The 27,961-nt window shown below is 42.2% G+C and overlaps 1 long non-coding RNA gene across 1 annotated transcript; it reads left to right on the plus strand.

Moving 5' to 3' along the window:
* On the plus strand, positions 1 to 27,930 carry LOC139748304 (uncharacterized). Its single transcript, XR_011712628.1, has 2 exons — positions 1 to 151; positions 26,238 to 27,930. It is a non-coding gene; the product is annotated as an uncharacterized lncRNA (long non-coding RNA).
* Positions 27,931 to 27,961: the final 31 nt, after the last annotated feature.

Raw genomic sequence — 27,961 nt, forward strand, 5'->3', positions numbered from 1 at the left:
CACTTATCATGTCTAGCGTGGTTCAGTTGTATTTGCTGCTCGGTGAGAAACACTTGATATCTCCTTCATATTTTCATATAAATCGTGGTAGACAGAAACAGTTTCTTCCGACTGGATGGAGAGTTCAAAGAAGGATAAACCCAATCATAATGTGAGTTATTATAACTTGGGTCAAGTTTGATGTACACAACACTTACCATGGAGTTGCTTGCGTGTGGCTGAAGCAAACATGGAAGTTCCTCTTTCTTGGTGTTGATTGGAAGTCTAGGCTTGGGAATGGGGGAGATTGTGAGGTGGAGTGGGGTGGGGAGTTTGTGGGTGGAGTGGAGTGGGGAGTTTGTGGGGTGGAGTGGGGTGGGGAGTTTGTGGGGTGGAGTGGAGTGGGGAGTTTGTGGGTGGAGTGGGGTGGGGAGTTTGTGGGTGAAGTGGGGTGGGGAGTTTGTGGGGTGGAGTGGGGTGTGGAGTTTGTGGGTGGAGTGGGGTGGGAGTTTGTGGGTGGAATGGGGTGAGGAGTTTGTGGGTGGAGTGGAGTGGGGAGTTTGTGGGTGGAGTGGAGTGGGGAGTTTGTGGGTGGAGTGGGGTGGGGAGTTTGTGGGGTGGAGTGGGGTGGGGAGTTTGTGGGTGGAGTGAGGTGAGGAGTTTGTGGGTGGAGTGGGGTGAGGAGTTTGTGGGGTGGAGTGGGGTGGGGAGTTTGTGGGGTGGAGTGGGGTGGGGAGATTGTGGGTGGAGTGGGGTGGGGAGTTTGTGGGTGGAGTGGGGTGGGGAGTTTGTGGGTGGAGTGGAGTGGGGAGTTTGTGGGGTGAGTGGGGTGAGGAGTTTGTGGGTGGAGTGGGGTGAGGAGTTTGTGGGTGGAGTGGGGTGAGGAGTTTGTGGGTGAAGTGGAGTGGGGAGTTTGTGGGTGGAGTGGGGTGGGGAGTTTGTGGGGTGGAGTGGAGTAGGGAGTTTGTGGGTGGAGTGGAGTGGGGAGTTTGTGGGTGGAGTGGGGTGGGGAGTTTGTGGGGTGAAGTGGGGTGAGGAGTTTGTGGGGTGGAGTGGGGTGGGGAGTTTGTGGGTGGAGTGGGGTAGGGAGTTTGTGGGGTGGAGTGGGGTGAGGAGTTTGTGGGGTGGAGTGGGGTGGGGAGTTTGTGGGTGGAGTGAGGTGGGGAGTTTGTGGGTGGAGTGGGGTGGGGAGTTTGTGGGGTGGAGTGGGGTGGGGAGTTTGTTTTAGGAAAAGTGAAGTAGAAAATGGGAAGAACAGGTAATGTCCAAAAGACTCTGGGATTATCCAGAGAAACTACATTGTTCTTATTTTTATTTGATGTTTCGTTTATCTTAACTATTGTCAGACTTTAATGTAACTTATTATCCAAAGTTTGTTTTGCTGTCAATTCAATAGTTGTTTATTGCGTTTGTTGGTGTGTGGGGCACCAGGACCTTGTGTTACTGGTTGCTTACCCAATCTTGTATGATTATTATCTTATTTGATTGTTTGTTGTTTATTTTACACATCTTGGATGTTGTGTGTGTGTGTGTGGGGGGGGGGGGGGACTTACCTCATCTTGTATATATATTTTGGTGTGGGATTATTTAATATTATTTCCCTGCTACATGAGAACCAGTAATGGCTTTTTCTCGATTATCTTCTCTTTTTATCAAACATTTTCAAATATTTCTGTATTTTGTTTAATTTTTTCCATACTTTTTTTTTTTTTTTGCCCTGTCGTGAAGACATATATTCATTGATGGTAAATTTGCTATTTGATGTAGTTTTTCATTTCAGATTATTTCAGGATAACTTATACTGAATGTAAATTTCAGAACTTTGTGTTGTGCTCCTCGTGATTTCTTTACATTTGTCAACTTTATGATATGTACAAGTATGGATGGATATCATTCTACCAGACTTATCAATGTTGTACACATTCTATTTCTATTTTCTAACTTATATGTCAACATCTTTGTAACTTAGCTCATAATTCAATTGTTCTTCTTAGGTTTTTCTGTTATCAAGTCGTTCATACCTCTGCCTGTAATGTTATCAAGTTGTTCATACCTCTGCCTGTAATGTTATCAAGTTGTTCATATCTCTGCCTGTAATGTTATCAAGTTGTTCATACCTCTGCCTGTAATGTTATCAAGTTGTTCATACCTCTGCCTGTAATGTTATCAAGTTGTTCATACCTCTGCCTGTAATGTTATCAAGTTGTTCATACCTCTGCCTGTAATGTTATCAAGTTGTTCATACCTCTGCCTGTAATGTTATCAAGTTGTTCATACCTCTGCCTGTAATGTTATCAAGTTGTTCATACCTCTGCCTGTAATGTTATCAAGTTGTTCATATCTCTGCCTGTAATGTTATCAAGTTGTTCATACCTCTGCCTGTAATGTTATCAAGTTGTTCATATCTCTGCCTGTAATGTTATCAAGTTGTTCATACCTCTGCCTGTAATGTTATCAAGTTGTTCATACCTCTGCCTGTAATGTTATCAAGTTGTTCATATCTCTGCCTGTAATGTTATCAAGTTGTTCATACCTCTGCCTGTAATGTTATCAAGTTGTTCATACCTCTGCCTGTAATGTTATCAAGTTGTTCATACCTCTGCCTGTAATGTTATCAAGTTGTTCATATCTCTGCCTGTAATGTTATCAAGTTGTTCATATCTCTGCCTGTAATGTTATCAAGTTGTTCATACCTCTGCCTGTAATGTTATCAAGTTGTTCATACCTCTGCCTGTAATGTTATCAAGTTGTTCATACCTCTGCCTGTAATGTTATCAAGTTGTTCATACCTCTGCCTGTAATGTTATCAAGTTGTTCATATCTCTGCCTGTAATGTTATCAAGTTGTTCATATCTCTGCCTGTAATGTTATCAAGTTGTTCATACCTCTGCCTGTAATGTTATCAAGTTGTTCATACCTCTGCCTGTAATGTTATCAAGTTGTTCATATCTCTGCCTGTAATGTTATCAAGTTGTTCATACCTCTGCCTGTAATGTTATCAAGTTGTTCATATCTCTGCCTGTAATGTTATCAAGTTGTTCATATCTCTGCCTGTAATGTTATCAAGTTGTTCATATCTCTGCCTGTAATGTTATCAAGTTGTTCATACTCTGCCTGTAATGTTATCAAGTTGTTCATACCTCTGCCTGTAATGTTCAGTACCAGTAATGTACGTTCTGTATTATATGTATACAAATCTTCTTGGCCTGTTATTGGATCATTGTTAAATTTCTCAGTTGTTATTATTTTGAATGTCTTTATCATTTATATTTGTTTTGATAATCCATTTGTATTCAAAGTTATCAATATTTTCTATTGCACTAGCTCTTGGTTTTGTCATTATTGATTTTGATTTTACTGGATGTATTATTATTGGTTATATCATCTGCATGCATGATATACTCAGTATACTGTGTTGGTGGAGGCATACCTGATGTGTATATTATAAACATAGTTGGGGAGAAGCATCCACCTTGTGAGACTCCACTCTGTAGTTGTATAGGATTCCCTATACATACATTCCCTTATACAACAACGTATGTATGCTTCTCTGTCTTGCAGATCGTCACAGTATGGTTTCGGAAGTCCTAGTTGCAGTGTTTCATATTTCAGTTCTACCTGCTATACTTTATCAAATGCTTTGGAGACATCTCTTAGCTCCATGTTTACTTGATTGTTCTTAGCTTTTCTCTTGCTAGTATTTCTGTTATTGTAGCTATAGCTGTGTGTTTCTCTAAATCCGTGCTCTATAGAATTATTCAAATTTTCATCTATATATGCTAACAGTCGAGTGTTCATTATTTTTTCTAGTAATTTCACGGTTATGTCTAATAAGCAGATACCATGGTCTGTAATTTAGGATAACTTTTGGGTCTTTTCCTTCTTTTGGTATGAAGATTACTTTAGCTTTCTTTAATGTGCATGGAAAATATCTTGATGCTAATGTTCTAATAGCATTTTGGGGAAGATTGAATAGCATGTTTCTTGCTATTCCACTGAATCCTGCTGCTTTTTTCTCTAAATCGGCGTAAACTGTCTTGTAGTCCACCTTCTGATATTTTTCCTAGTTTTTGTATTGAATGTGTGTAGGGTACTTGAACCCACATGAGCAGGGTATGGACATTGATGCATGGGGTGGGTGTGTATGGTAGAGGGACCCACATTGGTATGGTATGGACACTGATGCAAGGTGTGGGTGTGTATGGTAGATGGGTGCGCTCTTGGGGAGCTCTCTTCTCTCGACCATCTGAGCCGGAGGGACGAGTCATAACCGACTATGACCCAAGCAGCGAACCACTGGTAGAGGTTTTAACCGTGGACGAGGCAGCACACCACCTCAAACCACCCAAACCTCTGCCTCCGACCCTCGACGGAATGCAAACGCGACTCTTGAAGTCCATTCCTCCGCGTGTACTGTGCAGGATTATCCTGTGGCTCGCCACGTCTACCCTGCCTGAACCACTCACGCAAACAGGAGGATGCTGATATAGAAGGTATCTAATCCAACCTAACCTAAGGACTACAAGCCAATCACCATCTCGTGCGCCGTAATGCGTCTGCTTCATAAGATCTTTAAGCAGCCGCATCTCGAGCCTCGTCCAGATAGATGGAGCTCAAAAGGCATTCGTTCCTGTGGACGAAAGCTTTCAGAACCTCACGATCCTGGACGCTATGATCGGTCACGCTGGCACACACACGCCCACAGTGTGCACCTGGCATTCCCCGACATGGCCAAAGCATTCGATAATGTTATTCATAGCACCATCGAGCGGGCAATGTCGCAGAAGGGCATTCCTGTCCTCGTCAGGGTATATATTGTGTCGACGTATCCAACCTTCACATGAAGGCAGCGGCGGGATGTCGGGCGAAATACGAATAACTCGTGTGATCAAGCAGGGGGACCCCTCATCGCCCATTCTTTTTAACCTTGTAGTTGATGAAGGAATGGCAAGGGTTGAGGAATCGGGCGTGGTTCTTGGATTCGGTGACCAGAAAGTGTCAGTGTTAGCGTTTGCCGATGACTTAGTTCTGGTGGCGAAGACGCTAGCTGGCCTACAGAAAGCAATAGACCTTCATGTCAGAGACTCCTTGTGAAAATGAGCTTCCAGTGTCGGTCCCTCAACATGGAGGTCGATGGCAAGCGTAAGACTTGGTACGTCAATAATATAGGACGTTCCAAGTCTTGGGCAGCGCTATCGGCTCCATGGACGCTAAGGACGACTACAAGTACCTTGTACACATGAGTAAGAAGGAGATAGTGGGTGACCAAAGGGTCTCCAGACTGGGCGAAAAGTAGCGGATTCGGCTACTTTTAATCTACTAGTTGCTATTTTTTGGACTACTTCGTATTGCTTTTGAGCTACTTGTGAACATGATTGGGCTACATGAGTAACAATATTTGTAGTGAAAATATTGATAATAGTAATAACAATGATAATAATAATAATAATAATAATAATAATAATAATAATATAATAATGATAATAATAATAATAATAATGATAATAATAATAACAATAATGATAATAATGATAATAATTATGATAATGATATCAATGATAATAGTACTAATGATAATAATAGGGGAGAAACAATACTTCCCACGCATCCCTCACGTGTCGTAGAAGGTGACTAAAGGGGACGGAAGCAGGGGGCTAGAAACCCTCCCCTCCTTGTATTTCAACTTTCTAAATGAGGGAACAGAAGAAGGAGTCACACAGGGAGTGCTCATCCTCCTCGAGTGCTCAGATTGGGATGTGTGAATGTGTGTGGATGTAACCAAAATGAGAAAAAAGAGAGATAGGTAGTATGTTTGAGGAATGGAGCCTGGATGTTTCAGCTCTGAGTGAAACGAAGCTTAAGGGTGAAGGGGAAGATTGGTTTGGGAATGTCTTGGGAGTAAAGTCAGGGGTTAGTGAGAGGACAAGAGCAAGAGAAGGAGTACCACTACCCCTGAAACAGGAGTTGTGGGAGTATGTGATAGAGGGTAAGAAAGTAAATTCTAGATTGATATGGGCAAAACTGAAAGTGGATGGAGAGAAATGAGTGATTATTGGTGCGTATCCACCTGGTCATGAGAAGAAAGATCATGAGAGGCAAGTGTTTTGGGAGCAGCTGAGTGAGTGTGTTAGTAGCTTTGATGCTCGAGAACAGGTTATAGTGATGGGTGATTTGAATGCAGAGGTGAATAATGTGGCAGTTGAAGAAATAATTGGCGCACATGGGATGTTCAGTGTTGTAAATGGAAGTGGTGAAGAGTTTGTAGATTTATGTGCTGAAAAAGGACTGGTGATTGGGAATACTTAGTTTAAAAAGAGAGATATGCATAGGCATATGTATGTCAGTAGGAGAGATGGCCAGAGAGCGTTATTAGGTTATGTGTTAATTGATAAGCGCGCGAACCAGAGACTTTTGGAAGTTAATGTGCAGAGAAGAGCAAGTGGAGGGATATCTGATCATTATTTTGTGGAGGCGAAGGTGAAGATTTGTAGAGGTTTTCAGGAAAGAAGAGAGAATGTTGGGGTGAAGAGAGTGGTGAGAGTAAGTGAGCTTGAGAAGTTGACTTGTGTGAGGAAGTACCAGGAGAGACTCAGTGCAGGATGGAAAAAGGTGAGAGCAAAGGACGTAAGGGGAGTGAGGGAGGAATGGGATGTATTTAGGGAAGCAGTGATGGCTTAAACAAAAGCTGCTTGTGGTATGAGAAGCGTGGGAGGTGGGTTGATTAGAAAGGGTAGCGAGTGGTGGGATGAAGAGGAAAGATCATTAGTGAAAGAGAACAGAGGGGCATTTCAACGAGTTTTGCAGAAAATAGGGCAAATGACGGGGAGATGTATAAAAGAAAGAGGCAGAAGGTCAAGAGAAAGGTGCAAGAGGTGGAAAAGAGGGCAAATGAGAGTTGGGGTGAGAGAGTATCATTAGATTTTAGGGAGAATAATAAGATGTTTTGGAAGGAGGTAAATAAAGTGTGTAAGACAAGACAACAAATGGGAACATCGGTGGAGGGGACTAATGGGGAGGTAATAACAAGAAGTGGTGATGTGAGAAGGAGATGGAGTGAGTATTTTGAGGGTTTGTTGAATGTTTTTGATGATAGAGTGGCAGATATAGGGTGTTTTGGCCGAGATGGTGTGCAAAGTGAGAGGGTTAGGGAGAATGATTTGGTCAACAGAGAAAAGGTAGTAAAACCTTTGCGGAAGATGAAAGCCGGCAATGTAGCGGATTTAGATGGTATAGCAGTGGAATTTATTTAAAAAGGGGGTGACTGTATTGTTGACTGGTTGGTATGGATATTTGATGTATGTATGACTCATGATGAGGTGCCTGAGGATTGACGGAATGCATGCATAGTGCCATTGTACAAAGGCAAAGGGGATAAAAGTGAGTGCTCAACTTAGAGAGGTATAAGTCTGTTGAGTATTCCTGGGAAATTATATGGGAGGGTATTGATTGAGAGGGTGAAGGCATGTACAGAGCATCAGATTGGGGAAGAGCAGTGTGGTTTCAGAAGTGGTAGAGGATGTGTGGATCAGGTGTTTGCCTTAAAGAATGTATGTGAGAAATACTTAGAAAATCATATGTATTTGTATGTAGCATTTATGGATCTGGAGAAGCCATATGATATAGTTGATAGAGATGCTCTGTGGAAGGTATTAAGGATATATGGAGTGGGAGGCAAGTTGTTAGAAGCAGTGAAAAGTTTTTATCGAGGATGTAAGGCATGTGTACGAGTAGGAAGAGAGGAAAGTGATTGGTTCACAGTGAATGTCGTCTTGCGGCAAGGGTGCATGATGTCCTCATGGTAGTTAATTTGTTTATGGATGGGGTTGTTAAGTAGGTGAATCCGAGAATTTTAGAGAGAGGGGCAAGTATGCAGTCTGTTGTGGATGAGGGGGCTTGGGAAGTGAGTCAGTTGTTGTTCACTGATGATACAGCGCTAGTAACTGATTCAGCTGAGAAAGTGCAGAAGTTTGTGACTGAGTTTGGTAAAGTGTGAAAGAAGAAAGCCGAGAGAAAATGAGAATAAGAGCAAGTTTATTAGGTACAGTAGGGTTGAGGGACAAGTCAACTGGGAGGTAAGTTTAAATGGAGAGAAACTGGAGGAAGTGAAGTGTTTTAGATATCTGAGACAGGATTAGGCAGCGGATGGAACCATGGAAGCAGAAGCGAGTCAATGGGTGGGGGAGGGGGCGATAGTTCTGGGAGCTCTGAAAAATGTGTGGAAGGCAAGAACAGTATCTCGGAAAGCAAAAATGGGTGTTTGAAGGAATAGTGATTCCAACAACGTTATATGGTTGCGAGGCGCGGGCTATGGATAGAGCTGTGCGGAGGGTGGATGTGTTGGAAATGAGATGTTTGAGGACAATATGTGGTGTGAAGTGCTTTGATCGAGTAAGTAATGAAAGGGTAACAGAGATGTGTCACAATAAAAAGAGTGTGGTTGAGAGAGCAGAAGAGGGTGCTTTGAAATGGTTTGGTCACATGGAGAGAATGAGTGAGAAAAGATTGACAAAAAGGATATATGTGTCAGAGGTGGAGGGAACGAGGAGAAATGGGATGCCAGATTTTAGGTGGAAGGATGGAGTGAAAAAGAATTTGAGCGATCGGGGACTGAACATGCAGGAGGGTGAAAGGCGAGCAAGGAATAGAGTGAATTGGAACGATGTGGTATACCGGAGTCGACGTGCTATCAATGGATTGAACTAGGGCATGTGAAGGGTCTGGGGTAAACCATGGAAAGTTCTGTGGGGCCTGGATGTCTAAAGGGAGCTGTGGTTTCGGTGCGTTATACGTAACAGCTAAAGACTGAGTGTGAACGAATGTGGCCTTTGTTGTCTTTTCTTAGAGCTACCTCGCGCGCGTCCGAGGGAAGGAGGTTATCATTTCATGTGTGGCGGGGTGGCGACGGAAATGAATAAAGACAATAAGTATGAATTATCTACATATGTCTGTGTATATATATATATATATATATATATATATATATATATATATATATATATATATATATATATATATATATATATATATATATATATATATATTGGGAGGTAAGTTTCAATGGAGAAAAACTGGAGGAAGTAAAGTGTTTTAGATATCTGGGAGTGGATTTGGCAGCGGACAGAACCATGGAAGCGGAAGTGAGCCACAAGATGGGGGAAGGGGCAAAGGTTCTGGGAGTGTTGAGGAATATATGGAAAGCGAGAACGTTATCTCAGAGAGCAAAAATGGGTATGTTTGAAGGAATAGTGGTTCCAAGAATTTTATATGGTTACGAGGCATAGGCTATACATAGGGTTTTCCTGAGGAGGGTCGATGTGTTGGACATTGAATGTTTGAGGACAATATGTGGTGTGAGGTGGTTTCATCGAGCAAGTAATGAAAGGGTAAGAGAGATGTGTGGTAATAAAAAGAGTGTGGTTGAGAGAGCAGAAGAGGGTGTATTGAAATGCTTTGGTCACATGAAGTGAATGAGTGAGGAAAGATTGACAAAGAGGATATATGTGTCAGAAGGGGAGTGAATGAGGAGAAGTGGGAGACCAAATTGGAGGTGGAAGGATGGAGTGAAAAAGATTTTGAGCGATCAGGGCCTGAACATACAGGAAGGTGAAAGGCGAGCAAAGCACAAAGTGAATTGGAACGATGTGGTATACCGGGGTCGACGTGATGTCAATGGATTGAACCAGGGTATGTGAAGCGTATGGGGTAAACCATGGAAAGTTTTGTGGGGCCTGGATGTGGAAAGGAAGCTGTGGCTTTGGTGCATTATACATAACAGCTAGAGACTGAGAGTGAACGAATGTGGTCTTGGTTGTATTTTCCTAGCGATACCTCGCGCGCATGCGAGGGGAAGGGGTTGTCATTTCATGTGTGGATAGGTGGGACGGGAATGAATGAAGGCAGCAAGTATGAATTTCGCACACACACACACACACACACACACACACACACACATATATATATATATATATATATATATATATATATATATATATATATATATATATATATATATATATATATATATATATATATATTCTTTCAAACTATTCGCCATTTCCCGAATTAGCAAGGTAGCGTTAAGAACAGAGGACTGGGCCTCTGAGGGAATATCCTCACCTGGCCCCCTTCTCTGTTCCTTCTTCTGGAAAATTAAAAAAAAAAAAAAACAAGAGGGAAGGATTTCCAGCACCCCGCTCCCTCCCCTTTTAGTCGCTTTCTACGACACGCAGGGAATACGTGGGAAGTATTCTTTCTCCCCTATCCCCAGGGATGATATATATATATATATATATATATATATATATATATATATATATATATATATATATATATATATATATATATATATATATATATTTTTTTTTTTTTTTTTTTTTTTTTTTTTTGCTTTGTCGCTGTCTCCCGCGTTTGCGAGGTAGCGCAAGGAAACAGACGAAAGAAATGGCCCAACCCACCCCCATACACATGTATATACATACGTCCACACACGCAAATATACATACCTACACAGCTTTCCATGGTTTACCCCAGACGCTTCACATGCCTTGATTCAATCCACTGACAGCACGTCAACCCCGGTATACCACATCGATCCAATTCACTCTATTCCTTGCCCTCCTTCACCCTCCTGCATGTTCAGGCCCCGTGACACAAAATCTTTTTCACCCCATCTTTCCACCTCCAATTTGGTCTCCCTCTTCTCCTCGTTCCCTCCACCTCCGACACATATATCCTCTAGGTCAATCTTTCCTCACTCATTCTCTCCATGTGACCAAACCATTTCAAAACACCCTCTTCTGCTCTCTCAACCACGCTCTTTTTATCTCCACACATCTCTCTTACCCTTACGTTACTTACTCGATCAAACCACCTCACACCACACATTGTCCTCAAACATCTCATTTCCAGCACATCCATCCTCCTGCGCACAACTCTATCCATAGTCCACGCCTCGCAACCATACAACATTGTTGGAACCACTATTCCTTCAAACATACCCATTTTTGCTTTCCGAGATAATGTTCTCGACTTCCACACATTCTTCAAGGCTCCCAGAATTTTCGCCCCCTCCCCCACCCTATGATCCACTTCCGCTTCCATGTTTCCATCCGCTGCCAGATCCACTCCCAGATATCTAAAACACTTCACTTCCTCCAGTTTTTCTCCATTCAAACTCACCTCCCAATTGACTTGACCCTCAACCCTACTGTACCTAATAACCTTGCTCTTATTCACATTTACTCTTAACTTTCTTCTTTCACACACTTTACCAAACTCAGTCACCAGCTTCTGCAGTTTCTCACATGAATCAGCCACCAGCGCTGTATCATCAGCGAACAACAACTGACTCACTTCCCAAGCTCTCTCATCCCCCAACAGACTTCATACTTGCCCCTCTTTCCAAAACTCTTGCATTCACTTCCCTAACAACCCCATCCATAAACAAATTAAACAACCATGGAGACATCACACACCCCTGCCGCAAAACTACATTCACTGAGAACCAATCACTTTCCTCTCTTCCTACACGTACACATGCCTTACATCCTCGATAAAAACTTTTCACTGCTTCTAACAACTTGCCTCCCACACCATATATTCTTAATACCTTCCACAAGCATCTCTATCAACTCTATCATATGCCTTCTCCAGATCCATAAATGCTACATACAAATCCATATATATATATATATATATATATATATATATATATATATATATATATATATATATATATATATATATATATATATATATATATATATATATGAATATATATATATGAATATATATATATATATATATATATATATATATATATATATATATATATATATATATATATATATATATATATATATAATTATTAAAATCAAAAACAAAGGAGGAAATGCTCTGTTCTGAGCGCATGACAACTCCTAGCAAAAGGACGATCAACCAGGTTGGGGGGGGATGGCAAATGGAAGAAAAATGATATGAAGATTTAAAACTCAAACTCTATCTCTTAAGAAGATCCTCAAACTCAGTGCTTCCCAGTCCAGTTACATTAAACCCAATGTTTATTCTTTCTCTGTCAGTATCTAAAACTGCCTCATTTTGGCTTATGCTAACATTCTGACCCTGAACACTGGCTTGGTTCAATGCATTTTGCTGCACTTTACCACTACTTTCAGTGGTACTAACAGGCTGACTCAAACTAGCTGAGGTACTATGAAAATCAGAATTAGTACCTAAACCCACTGTGAAAGTCAGATGAGGCATAGATGGTTCACTGCTAGCCTGAGATGTGTCCAATTTCAAGCTTAAATTTGGTGCAGAGTGAGGATGAAGTGTCTGGCCCACTGTACTGTATCCCTGGGTATTAAGGATATATATATATATATATATATATATATATATATATATATATATATATATATATATATATATATATATATATATATATATATATATATATATATATATATATATATATATATATATATATATATATATATCATTATTATTATTATTATCATTTTGCTTTGTCGCTGTCTCCCGCGTTAGCGAGGAAGCGCAAGGAAACAGACGAAAGAAATGGCCTAACCCACCCACATACACATGTATATACATACACGTCCACACACGTAAATATACATACCTATACATCTCAATGTACACATATATATACACACACAGACACATACATATATACACATGCACACAATTCACACTGTCTGCCTTTATTCATTCCCATCGCCACCTCGCCACACATGGAATAACATCCCCCTCCCCCCTCATGTGTGCGAGGTAGCGCTAGGAAAAGACAACAAAGGCCCCATTCGTTCACACTCAGTCTCTAGCTGTCATGTAATAATGCCCGAAACAACAGCTCCCTTTCCACATCCAGGCCCCACACAACTTTCCATGGTTTACCCCAGACGTTTCACATGCCCTGATTCAATCCATTGACAGCACGTCGACCCAGGTATACCACATCGATCCAATTCACTCTATTCCTTGCCCGCCTTTCACCCTCCTGCATGTTCAGGCCCCGATCACTCAAAATCTTTTTCACTCCATCTTTCCACCTCCAATTTGGTCTCCCACTTCTCCTCGTTCCCTCCACCTCCGACACATATATCCTCTTGGTCAATCTTTCCTCACTCATTCTCTCCATGTGCCCAAACAATTTCAAAAAACCTTCTTCTGCTCTCTCAACCACACTCTTTTTATTTCCACACATCTCTCTTACCCTTACATTACTTACTCGATGAAACCACCTCACACCACATATTGTCCTCAAACATCTCATTTCCAACACATCCACCCTCCTGCGCACAACTCTATCCATAGACCACGCCTCGCAACCATAAAACATTGTTGGAACCACTGTTCCTTCAAACACAGCCATTTTTGCTTTCTGAGATAATGTTCTCGACTTCCATACATTCTTCAAGGCTCCCAGGATTTTCGCCCCCTCCCCAACCCTATGATATATATATATATATATAGATATTATTTTTGCTTTGTCACTGTCTCCCGCATTAGCAAGGTAGCGCAAGGAAACAGACGAAAGAATGGCCCAGCCAACCCACATCCACATGTATATACATACACGTCCACACACGCAAATATGCATACTTATACATCTCAACGTATACATATATTTAAACACAGACATATACATATATACCCATGTACATAATTCATACTGTCTGCCTTTATTCATTCCCATCGCCACCCCGCCACACATGGAATAACAACACCCTCCCCCCTCATGTGTGCGGGGTAGCGCTAGGAAAAGACAACAAAGGCCCCATTCGTTCACACTCATTCTCTAGCTGTCACGTAATAATGCACCAAAACCACAGCTCCCTTTCCACATCCAGGACCCACACAACTTTCCATGGTTTACCCCAAACGCTTCACATGCCTTGGTTCAATCCATTGACAGAACGTCGACCCCGGTATACCACATCGTTCCAATCCACTCTATTCCTCGCGCGCCTTTCATCCTCCTGCATGTTTAGGCCCCGATCACACAAAATCTTTTTCACTCCATCTTTCCACCTCCAATTCGGTCTCCCACTTCTCCTCGTTCCCTCCACCTCTGACACATATATCCTCTTGGTCAATCTTTCCTCACTCATTCTCTCCATGTGACCAAACCATTTCAACACACCCTCTTCTGCTCTCTCACTCTCACACTCTTTTTGTTATCACACATCTCTCTTACCCTTACATTACTTACTCGATCAAACCACCTCACACCACATATTGTCCTCAAACATCTCATTTCCAGCATATCCACCCTCCGCACAACTCTATCCATAGCCCACGCCTCGCAACCATACGACATTGTTGGAACCACAATTATTTCAAACATACCCATTTTTGCTTTCCGAGATAACGTTCTCGACTTCCACTCATTCTTCAACGCTCCCAGAATTTCCGCCCCCTCCCCCACCCTATGATTCACTTCCGCTTCCATGGTTCCATCCGCTGCTACATCCATTCCCAGATATCTGAAGCACTTCACTTCCTCCAGTTTTTCTCCATTCAAACTTACCTCCTAATTGACTTGACCCTCAACCCTACTTTACCTAATAACCTTGCTCTTATTCACATTTACTCTCAACTTTCTTCTTTCAAACACTTTGCCAAACTCAGTCACCAACTTCTGCAGTTTCTCACATGAATCAGCCACCAGCGCTGTGTCATCAGCGAAACACAACTGAATCACTTCCCAAGATTTCTCATCCACAACAGATTGCATACTTACCCCTCCCTCCAAAACTCTTGCATTAACCTTCCTAACAACCCCATCCATAAACAAATTAAACAACCATGGAGACATCACACACCCCTGCCGCAAACCTACATTCACTGAGAACCAAACACTTTCCTCTCTTCCTACACGTACACATGCCTTACATCCTCGATAAAAACTTTTCACTGATTTTAACAACTTGCCTCCCACACCATATATTCTTAATACCTTCCACAGAGCATCTCTATCAACTCTATCATATGCCTTCTCCAGATCCATAAATGCTACATACAAATACATTTGCTTTTCTAAGTATTTCTCACATATATTCTTCAAAGCAAACACCTGATCCACACATCCTCTACCACTTCTGAAACCACACTGCTCTTCCCCAATCTCATGCTTTGTGCAAGCCTTCACCCTCTCAATCAACAATACCCTCCCCTATAATTTCCCAGGAATGCTCAACAAACTTATACCTCTGTAATTTGAGCACTCACCTTTGTCCCCTTTGCCTTTGTACAATGGCACTATGCAAGCATTCCGCCAATCCTCAGGCACCTCACCATGAGTCATACATACACTAAATAAACTTACCAACCAGTCAACAATACAGTCACCGCCTTTTTTTCTAAAATTCCACTGCAATACCACCCAAACCCGGTGCCTTGCCGGCTTTCATCTTCTGCAAAGCTTTTACTACCTCTTCTCTGTTTACCAAATCATTTTCCCTAACCCTCTCACTTTGCACACCACCTCCACCAAAACACCCTATATCTGCCACTCTATCATCAAACAGATTCAACAAACCTTCAAAATACTCACTCCATCTCCTCACATCGCCACTACTTGTTATCACCTCCCCATTAGCCCCCTTCACTGAAATTCCCATTTGTTCCCTTGTCTCACGCACTTTACTTACCTCCTTCCAAAACATCTTTTTATTCTCCCTAAAATTTAATGATACTCTTTCACGCCAACTCTCATTTGCCCTCTTTTTCACCTCTTGCACCTTTCTCTTGACCTCCTGCCTCTTTCTTTTATACATCTCCCACTCATTTGCATCATTTCCCTGCAAAAATCGTACAAATGCCTCTCTCTTCTCTTTCACTAATAATCGTACTTCTTCATCCCACCACTCACTACCCTTTCTAATCTGCCCACCTCCCACGCTTCTCATGCCACAAGCATCTTTTGCGCAAGCCATCACTGCTTCTCTATATGCATCCCATTCCTCCCCCACTCACCTTACCTCCTTTGTTCTCACCTTTTTTCATTCTGTACTCAGTCTCTCCTGGTACTTCCTGACACAAGTCTCCTTCCCAAGCTCACTTACTCTCACCACTCTCTTCATCCCAACGTTCTCTCTTCTTTTCTGAAAACCTCTACAAATCTTCACCTTTGCCTCCACAAGATAATGATCAGACATCCCTCCAGTTGCACCTCTCAGCAAATTAACATCCAAAAGTCTCTCTTTCACGCGCCTATCAATTAACACGTAATCCAATAATGCTCTCTGGCCATCTCTCCTACTTATATACATATACTTATGTATATCTCTCATTTTAAACCAGGTATTCCCAATCACCAGTCCTTTTTCAGCACATAAATCTACAAACTCTTTACCATTTCCATTTACAACGCTGAACACCCCATGTATGCCAATTATTCCTTCAACTGCCACATTATTCACCTTTGCATTCAAATCACCCATCACTAACACACTCATTCAGCTTGTCCCAAAACACTTGCCTCTCATGATCTTTCTTCTCATGCCCAGGTGCATATGCACCAATAATCACCCATCTCTCTCCATCAACTTTCAGTTTTACCCATATCAATCTAGAGTTTACTTTCTTACACGCTAACACATACTCCCACCACTGATGTTTCAGGAGTAGTGCTACTCTTTCCCTTGCTCTTGTCCTCTCACTAACCCCTGACTTTACTCCCAAGACATTCCCAAACCACTCTTCCCCTTTACCCTTGAGCTTCGTTTCACTCAGAGCCAAAACATCCAGGTTCCTTTCCTCAAACATACTACCTATCTCTCCTTTTTTCACATCTTGGTTACATCCACACACATTTAGACACCCCAATCTGAGCCTTCGAGGGGGATGAGCACTCCCGCGTGACTCCTTCTTCTGTTTCGCCTTTTAGAAATTTAGATACGAGGGGAGGGTTTCTAGCCCCCCCCCTCCCCCCCGTTCCCTTTAGTCGCCTTCTACGACACGTGAGGAATGCGTGGAAAATATTCTTTCTCCGCTATATATACATATATATATTTTTTTTTTTTTTTTTTTATACTTTGTCGCTGTCTCCCGCGTTTGCGAGGTAGCGCAAGGAAACAGACGAAAGAAATGGCCCAACCCCCCCCCCCCATACACATGTACATACACACGTCCACACACGCAAATATACATACCTACACAGCTTTCCATGGTTTACCCCAGACGCTTCACATGCCTTGCTTCAATCCACTGACAGCACGTCAACCCCTGTATACCACATGACTCCAATTCACTCTATTTCTTGCCCTCCTTTCACCCTCCTGCATGTTCAGGCCCCGATCACACAAAATCTTTTTCACTCCATCTTTCCACCTCCAATTTGGTCTCCCTCTTCTCCTCGTTCCCTCCACCTCCGACACATATATCCTCTTGGTCAATCTTTCCTCACTCATTCTCTCCATGTGCCCAAACCATTTCAAAACACCCTCTTCTGCTCTCTCAACCACGCTCTTTTTATTTCCACACATCTCTCTTACCCTTACGTTACTTACTCGATCAAACCACCTCACACCACACATTGTCCTCAAACATCTCATTTCCAGCACATCCATCCTCCTGCGCACATCTCTATCCATAGCCCACGCCTCGCAACCATACAGCATTGTTGGAACCACTATTCCTCAAACATACCCATTTTTGCTTTCCGAGATAATGTTCTCGACTTCCACACATTTTTCAAGGCTCCCAAAATTTTCGCCCCCTCCCCCACCCTATGATCCACTTCCGCTTCCATGGTTCCATCCGCTGACAGATCCACTCCCAGATATCTAAAACACTTCACTTCCTCCAGTTTTTCTCCATTCAAACTCACCTCCCAATTGACTTGACCCTCACCCCTACTGTACCTAATAACCTTGCTCTTATTCACATTCACTCTTAACTTTCTTCTTCCACACACTTTACCAAACTCAGTCACCAGCTTCTGCAGTTTCTCACATGAATCAGCCACCAGCGCTGTATCATCAGCGAACAACAACTGACTCACTTCCCAAGCTCTCTCATCCCCAACAGACTTCATACTTGCCCCTCTTTCCAGGACTCTTGCATTTACCTCCCTTACAACCCCATCCATAAACAAATTAAACAACCATGGAGACATCACACACCCCTGCCGCAAACCTACATTCACTGAGAACCAATCACTTTCCTCTCTTCCTACACGTACACATGCCTTACATCCTCGATAAAAACTTTTCACTGCTTCTAACAACTTGCCTCCCACACCATATATTCTTAATACCTTCCACAGAGCATCTCTATCAACTCTATCATATGCCTTCTCCAGATCCATAAATGCTACATACAAATCCATTTGCTTTTCTAAGTATTTCTCACATACATTCTTCAAAGCAAACACCTGATCCACACATCCTCTACCACTTCTGAAACCGCACTGCTCTTCCCCAATCTGATGCTCTGTACATGCCTTCACCCTCTCAATCAATACCCTCCCATATAATTTACCAGGAATACTCAACAAACTTATACCTCTGTAATTTGAGCACTCACTCTTATCCCCTTTGCCTTTGTACAATGGCACTATGCACGCATTCCGCCAATCCTCAGGCACCTCACCATGAGTCATACATACATTAAATAACCTTACCAACCAGTCAACAATACAGTCACCCCCTTTCTTAATAAATTCCACTGCAATACCATCCAAACCTGCTGCCTTGCCGGCTTTCATCTTCCGCAAAGCTTTTACTACCTCTTCTCTGTTTACCAAATCATTTTCCCTAACCCTCTCACTTTGCACACCACCTCGACCAAAACACCCTATATCTGCCACTCTGTCATCAGACACATTCAACAAACCTTCAAAATACTCATTCCATCTCCTTCTCACATCACCGCTACTTGTTATCACCTCCCCATTTACGCCCTTCACTGAAGTTCCCATTTGCTCCCTTGTCTTACGCACCCTATTTACCTCCTTCCAGAACATCTTTTTATTCTCCCTAAAATTTAATGATACTCTCTCACCCCAACTCTCATTTGCCCTTTTTTTCACCTCTTGCACCTTTCTCTTGACCTCCTGTCTCTTTCTTTTATACACCTCCCACTCAATTGCATTTTTTCCCTGCAAAAATCGTCCAAATGCCTCTCTCTTCTCTTTCACTAATACTCTTACTTCTTCATCCCACCACACACTACCCTTTCTAAACAGCCCACCTCCCACTCTTCTCATGCCACAAGCATCTTTTGCGCAATCCATCACTGATTCCCTAAATACATCCCATTCCTCCCCGACTCCCCTTACTTCCATTGTTCTCACCTTTTTCCATTCTGTACACAGTCTCTCCTGGTACTTCCCCACACAGGTCTCCTTCCCAAGCTCACTTACTCTCACCACCTTCTTCACCCCAACATTCACTCCTCTTTTCTGAAAACCCATACTAATCTTCACCTTAGCCTCCACAAGATAATGATCAGACATCCCTCCAGTTGCACCTCTCAGCACATTAACATCCAAAAGTCTCTCTTTCGCACGCCTGTCAATTAACACGTAATCCAATAACGCTCTCTGGCCATCTCTCCTACTTACATAAGTATACTTATGTATATCTCGCTTTTTAAACCAGGTATTCCCAATCATCAGTCCTTTTTCAGCACATAAATCTACAAGCTCTTCACCATTTCCATTTACAACACTGAACACCCCATGCATACCAATTATTCCCTCAACTGCCACATTACTCACCTTTGCATTCAAATCACCCATCACTATAACCCGGTCTCGTGCATCAAAACCGCTAACACACTCATTTAGCTGCTCCCAAAACACTTGCCTCTCATGATCTTTTTTCTCATGCCCAGGTGCATATGCACCAATAATCACCCACCTCTCTCCATCAACTTTCAATTTTACCCATATTAATCGAGAATTTACTTTCTTACATTCTATCACATACTCCCACAACTCCTGTTTCAGGAGTATTGCTACTCCTTCCCTTGCTCTTGTCCTCTCACTAACCCGTGACTTTACTCCCCAGACATTTCCAAACCACTCTTCCCCTTTACCCTTGAGCTTCGTTTCACTCAGAGCCAAAACATCCAGGTTCCTTTCCTCAAACATACTACCTATCTCTCCTTTTTTCACATCTTGGTTACATCCACACACATTTAGGCACCCCACTCTGAGCCTTCGAGGAGGATGATCACTCCCCGCGTGACTCCTTCTTCTGTTTCCCATTTTAGAAAGTTAATACAAGGAGGGGAGGATTTCCGGCCCCCCGCTCCCGTCCCCTCTAGTCGCTTTCTACGACACGCGAGGAATACGTGGGAAGTATTCTTTCACCCCTATCCCCAGGGAATAATATACATATATATATACATATACACACACACACACACACACACACACATATGCACATACACACACACACACACACATACATATATATACATATGAAAAATGTAAGAACAATTTAGAAACAAACTTTTAGCTTGAAATATATATATATATATATATATATATATATATATATATATATATATATATATATATATATATATATATATATATATTTCATACTATTCGCCATTTCCCGCGATAGCGAGGTAGCGTTAAGAACAGAGGACCTGGCCCTCTTCTCTGTTCCTTCTTTTGGAAAATTATAAAAAAAAAAACGAGAGGGGAGGATTTCCAGCCCCCCGCTCCCTTCCCTTTTAGTCGCCTTCTACGACACGCAGGGAATACGTGGGAAGTATTCTTTCTCCCCTATCCCCAGGGAATATATATATATATATATATATATATATATATATATATATATATATATATATATATATATATATATATATATATATATATATATGTATATATATATATATATATATATATATATATATATATATATATATATATATATATATATATATATGTATATATATATATATATATATATATATATATATATATATATATATATATATATATATATACATATATATATATATATATATATATATATATATATATATATATATATATATATATATATGTATATATATATTCCTATCAGTCCACGGGGGAAAATGAAAAAAGATAAGTTCTCAAGTGCACTTCCGTGTAATAATCACATCATCAGGGGAGACACAAGAGAGAAATGTAACAGTCATTCGATATAGATCGAAGAGACGAAGCTAGGACGCCATTTGGTAAACATGTGATTGTCCAAAACATGTTTACCAAATGGCGTCCTAGCGAGGTAGCGCAAGGAAACAGACGAAAGAATGGCCCAACCCACCCACATACACATGTATATACATACACGTCCACACCCGCAAATACACATACCTATACATCTCAATGTATACATATATATACCCACACAGACATATACATATATACCCATGTACATAATTCATACTGTCTGCCTTTATTCATTCCCATCGCCACCTCGCCACACATGGAATAACAACACCCTCCCCCCTCATGTGTGCGAGGTAGCGCTAGGAAAAGACAACAAAGGCCCCATTCGTTCACACTCAGTCTCTAGCTGTCATGTAATAATGCACTGAAACCACAGCTCCCTTTCCACATCCAGTCCCCACAGAACTTTCCATGGTTTACCCCAAACGCTTCACATGCCCTGGATCAATCCATTGACAGCACGTCGACCCCGGTACACCACATTATTCCAATTCACTCTATTCCTTGCACGCCTTTCACCCTCCTGCATGTTCAGGCCCCGATCACTCAAAATCTTTTTCACTCCATCTTTCCACCTCCAATTTGGTCTACCACTTCTCCTCGTTCCCTTCACCTCTGACACATATATCCTTTTGGTCAATCTTTTCTCAATCATTCTCTCCATGTGACCAAACCATTTCAAAACACCCTCATCTGCTCTCTCAACCACACTCTTTTTATGTTCTCGACATCCACACATTGTTCAAGGCTCCCAGAATTTTCGCCCCCTCCCCACCCTATGATTCACTTCCGCTTCCATGGTTCCATCCGACGTCAAATCCACTCCCAGATATCTAAAACACTTCGCTTCCTCCAGTTTTTCTCCATTTAAACTTACCTCCCAATTTACTTGACCCTCAACCCTACTGTACCTAATAACCTTACTCTTTTTCACATTTACTCTCAACTTTCTTCTTGCACACACTTTACCAAAGTCAGTCACCAGCTTCTGCAGTTTCTCACAAGAATCAGCCACCAGCGCTGTATCATCAGCGAACAACAGCTGACTCACTTCCCAAGCTCTCTCATCCACGACAGACTGCATACTTGCCCCTCCTTCCAAAACTCTTGCATTCACCTCCCTAACAACCCCATCCATAAACAAATTAAACAACCATGGAGATATCACACACCCCTGCCGCAAACCTACAGTCACTGAGAACCAATCACTTGCCTCTCTTCCTACACGTACACATGAATTACATCCTCGATAGAAACATTTCACTGCTTCTAACAACTTGCCTCCTACACCATATATTCTTAATACCTTCCACAGAGCATCTCTATCAACTCTATCATATGCCTTCTCCAGATCCATAAATGCTACATACAAATCCATTTGCTTTTCTAAGTATTTCTCACATACATTCTTTAAAGCAAACACCTGATCCACACATCCTCTACCACTTCTGAAACCACACTGCTCTTCCCCAATCAGATGCTCTGTACATGCCTTCACCCTCTCAATCAATACCCTCCCATATAATTTACCAGGAATACTCAACAAACTTATACCTCTGTAATTTGAGCACTCACTCTTATCCCCTTTGCCTTTGTACAATGGCACTATGCAAGCATTCCGCCAATCCTCAGGCACCTCACCATGAGTCATACATACATTAAATAACCTTACCAACCAGTCAACAATACAGTCAACCCATTTTTTGATAAATTCCACTGCAATACCATCCAAACCTGCTGCCTTGCCGGCTTGCATCTTCCGCAAAGCTTTTACTACCTCCTCTCTGTTTACCAAATCGTTTTCCCTAACCTTCTCACTTTGCACACCACCTTGACCAAAACATCCTATATCTGCCACTCTATCATCAAACACATTCAACAAACCTTCAAAATACTCAGTCCCACGCATTCCTCGCGTGTCCTAGAAGGCGACAAAAGGTGACGGGAGCGGGGGGGCTAGAAACCCTCCCCTCCTTGTATTTATATTTCTAAAAGGGGAAACAGAAGAAGGAGTCACGCGGGGAGTGCTCATCCTCCTCGAAGGCTCAGATTGGGATGTCTAAATGTGTGTGAATGTAACCAAGATGAGAAAAAAGGAGTGATAGGTAGTATGTTTGTGGAAAGGAACCTGGATGTTTTGGCTCTGAGTGAAACGAAGCTCAAGGGTAAAGGGGAAGAGTGGTTTGGGAATGTCTTGGGAGTAAAGTCAGGGGTTAGTGAGAGGACAAGAGCAAAGGAAGGAGTACCCCTATTCCTGAAACAGTAGTGGTGGGAGTATGTGATAGCGTGTAAGAAAGTAAACTCTAGATTGATATGGGTAAAACTGAAAGTTGATGGAGAGAGATGGGTGATTATTGGTGCATATGCACCTGGGCATGAGAAGAAAGATCATGAGAGGCAAGTGTTATGGGACAAGCTGAATGAGTGTGTTAGTGCTTTTGATGCACGAGACCGGGTTATAGTGATGGACCATTTGAATGCAAAGGTGAATAATGTGGCAGTTGAGGGAATAATTGGTATACATGGGGTGTTCAGTGTTGTAAATGGAAATGGTAAAGAGCTTGTAGATTTATGTGCTGAAAAAGGACTGGTAATTGGGAATACCTGGTTTAAAAAGAGAGATATACATAAGTATATGTATGTAAGTAGGAGAGATGGCCAGAGAGCATTATTGGAATACGTGTTAATTGATAGGCGCGCAAAAGAGAGACTTATGGATGTTAATGTGCTGAGAGGTGCAACTGGAGGGATGCCTGATCATTATCTTGTGGATGAAGGTGAAGATTTGTAGAGGTTTTCAGAAAAGAAGAGAGAATATTGGGGTGAATTGAGTGGTGAGAGTAAGTGAGCTTGGGAAGGAGACTTGTGTCAGGAAGTACCAGGAGAGACTGAGTACAGAATGGAAAAAGGTGAGAATAAAGGAAGTAAGGGGAGTGGGGGAGGAATGGGATGCATATAGAGAAGCAGTGATGGCTTGCGCAAAAGATGCTTGTGGCATGAGAGGAGTTGGAGGTGGGCAGATTAGAAAGGGCAGTGAGTGGTGCGATGAAGAAGTAAGATTATTAGTGAAAGAGAAGAGAGAGGCATTTGGACGATTTTTGCAGGGAAATAATGCAAATGAGTGGGAGATGTATAAAAGAAAGAGGCAGGAGGTCAAGAGAAAGGTGCAAGAGGTGAAAAAGAGGGCAAATGAGAGTTGGCGTGAAAGAGTATCGTTAAATTTTAGGGAGAATAAAAAGATGTTTTGGAAGGAAGTAAATAAAGTGCGTAAGACAAGGGAACAAATGGGAGCTTCAGTGAAGGGGGCTAATGGGGAGGTGATAACAAGTAGTGGCGATGTGAGAAGGAGGTAAAGTGAGTATTTTGAAGGTTTGTTGAATGTGTTTGATGATAGAGTGGCAGATATAGGGTGTTTTGGTCGAGGTGGTGTGCAAAGTGAGAGGGCTAGGGAAAATTATTTGGTAAACAGAGAAGAGGTAGTAAAAGCTTTGCGGAAGATGAAAACCGGCAAGGCAACGGGTTTGGATGGTATTGCAGTGGAATATATAAATAAGGGGTGACTGTGTCGTTGACTGGTTGGTAAGGTTATTTAATGTATGTATGACTCATGGTGAGGTGCCTGTGGATTGGCGGAATGCTTGCATAGTGCTATTGTACAAAGGCAAAGGGGACAAAGGTGAGTGCTCAAATTACAGAGGTGTAAGTTTCTTGAGTATTCCTGGTAAATTATATGGGAGGGTATTGATTGACAGGGTGAAAGCATGTACATAGCATGAGATTGGGGAAGAGCAGTGTGGTTTCAGAAGTGGATCAGGTGTTTGCTTTGAGGAATGTATGTGAGAAATACTTAGAAAAGCAAGTGGATTTGATGTAGCATTTATGGATCTGTAGAAGGCATTTGATAGAGTTGATAGAGATGCTCTGTGGAAGGTATTAAGAATATACGGTGTGGGAAGCAAGTTGTTAGAAGCAGTGAAAAGTTTCTATCGAGGATGTAAGGCATGTGTACGTGTAGGAAGAGAGGAAAGTGATTGGTTCTCAGTGAATGTAGGTTTGCGGCAGGGGTGTGTGATGTCTCCATGGTTGTTTAATTTGTTTATGGATGAGGTTGTTAGGGAGGTCAATGCAAGAGTTTTGGAAAGAGGGGCAAGTATGAAGTCTGTTGTGGATGAGAGAGCTTGGGAAGTGAGTCAGTTGTTGTTCGCTGATGATACAGCGCTGGTGGCTGATTCATGTGAGAAACTGCAGAAGCTGGTGACTGAGTTTGGCAAAGTGTGTGAAAGAAGAAAGTTGAGAGTAAATGTGAATAAGAGTAAGGTTATTAGGTACAGTAGGGTTGAGGGTCAAGTCAATTGGGAGGTAAGTTTAAATGGAGAAAAACTGGAGGAAGTGAAGTGTTTCAGATATCTGGGAGTGGATGTAGCAGTGGATGGAACCATGGAAGCGGAAGTGAATCATAGGGTGAGGGAGGGAGTGAAAATTCTGGGAGCCTTAAAGAATGTTTGGAAGTCGAGAACATTATCTCGGAAAGCAAAAATGGCTATGTTTGAAGGAATAGTGGTTCCAACAATGTTGTATGGTTGCGAGGCGTGGGCTATAGAGAGACTTGTGCGCAGGAGGATGGATGTGCTGGAAATGAGATGTTTGACGACAATATGTGGTGTGAGGTGGTTTGATCGAGTAAGTAATGTAAGGGTAAGAGAGATGTGTGGTAATAAAAAGAGTGTGGTTGAGAGAGCAGAAGAGGGTGTTTTGAAATGGTTTGGTCATATGGAGAGAATGAGCGAGGAAAGATTGACCAAGAGGATATATGTGTCAGAGGTTGAGGGAACGAGGAGAAGTGGGAGACCAAATTGGAGGTGGAAAGATGGAGTGAATAAGATTTTGAGTGATCGGGGCCTGAACATGTATGAGGATGATAGGCGTGGTATACCGGGGTCTACGTGCTGTCAATGGATCGAACCAGGGCATGTGAAGCGTATGGGGTAAACCATGGAAAGTTCTGTGGGGCCTGGATGTGGATGAGGTATAGTCAACCATTCCTTCTTTGTTACAGGCCCTTCGCGTGGTAGCTCTTGGTACTCCAATGGGGCGAACCCAAAAGATTTTTACCGACGAAAACGATGATGGTAGAGATGATGATGATGACCACCGAAATGATGATCGAAGAGGCACGCCTAGAAGTGGTGGCGGTGGTGATGGACCAGGCGATGGTGTTGATAATGGAAATAATGATGGCAGAAATACAGACGAAACACGCTATGGTGATGGAAATGAAGATAGTGTGAATGATGGTGGTGAAAAAGGGAGCACGACAGAGAATATCACAGATAACCTTGATAAACAGTAAATCAAATGATAAAGTGTGTGACATTTTAGTATTTCCAACTTGATGTACTGTTTTATTCTTCATTAATCCCGGGTTCATATTACCTTTGTTGAACTCACCAAGTTGATGTAGATGTTTTTATTACTTGTTTAGTATTCTAGATGAGTTCCTAAGTTTTGATAAACGTTGTATGGCTTCACGGTTAACGTGTTCAGAGTTCCTGGATGAGGGACATTTGGCAAAGCCCCACAGGTTGTCTGACAGAACATCACATGACCTGGTGACACCTGTGGCTTGTGTGAGCTCCTCATGTTAGACATCATATTATAGATAACCGTCAAATGAAAATCCATATCATAAGTCAACATACTCACAGCTAGAACTTAATGCTAACTTCCTGCTGAGTTATCTAACTTTATCCATCCACACCCTCCACCCAAGCCTTCTCACACCCCTCACTCCACATCCCACACCCCAGCCTTCTCCACACCCCACACCCTCCACCCCAGCCTTCTCACACCCCTCACTCCACATCCCACACCCCAGCCTTCTCCACACCCCACACCCTCCACTCCAGCCTTCTCACACCCCTCACTCCACATCCCACACCCCAGCCTTCTCCACACCCCACACCACACACCCTCCACTCCAGCCTTCTCACACCCCTCACTTCACACCCCACACCTCAGCCTTCTCCACACCCCACACCCCAGCCTTTCACACCCCTCACTCCACACCCCACATCCCAACCTTCTCCATACCCCACATCCCAGCTTTCTTCACATCCCTCACTCCACACCCAACATCCCAACCTTCTCCACACCCCACACCCCACACCACAGCCTTTCACACCCCCACATCCCAACCTCCTCCACACCCCACATCCCAACCTTCTCCACACCCCATACCCCACATTCCAACCTTCTCCACACCCCACACCCACATCCCAACCTTCTCCAAACCCTCATCCCACACCAGAGTTAAAGTAATTGTGATTAAATTCCACTGAAATGCAATAAATTACGAACAAATTGTATCTGTGATTGTAACTGAAAATAAGATAGAAGTAAATGATGGTAATTCTAATCAATTGTGATCAAGTAATTGTAATTCATTGTAATTTTGAAGGGGGATCATAAACATTTTGAGTCCACCGTCTTGACCCCCTGACCCAACCCAAACAAAAATATCTGTACTACGATGATAGAAAACATTATACGAACCTCGCCTGCTTATCTGTATGGCACTTAAACCAAACACTCCATGGTTTTCTGTAGGAAAGAAACATTATATGATTGATTTACAGGAATAATTTGCTATTAAATCGTTAATTGCTTATATCATTTAACTACTGCATGAGAATATATACTTCCAATTCGACTGTACTCAAAAATGAATAAAGGATAATAGACAAGAATAATTAGCAGATAATTCTTCCTTTGATATGACAA

This window comes from Panulirus ornatus, chromosome 73 (genome assembly GCF_036320965.1).
Source record: "Panulirus ornatus isolate Po-2019 chromosome 73, ASM3632096v1, whole genome shotgun sequence".
Lineage (NCBI taxonomy): Eukaryota > Metazoa > Arthropoda > Malacostraca > Decapoda > Palinuridae > Panulirus > Panulirus ornatus.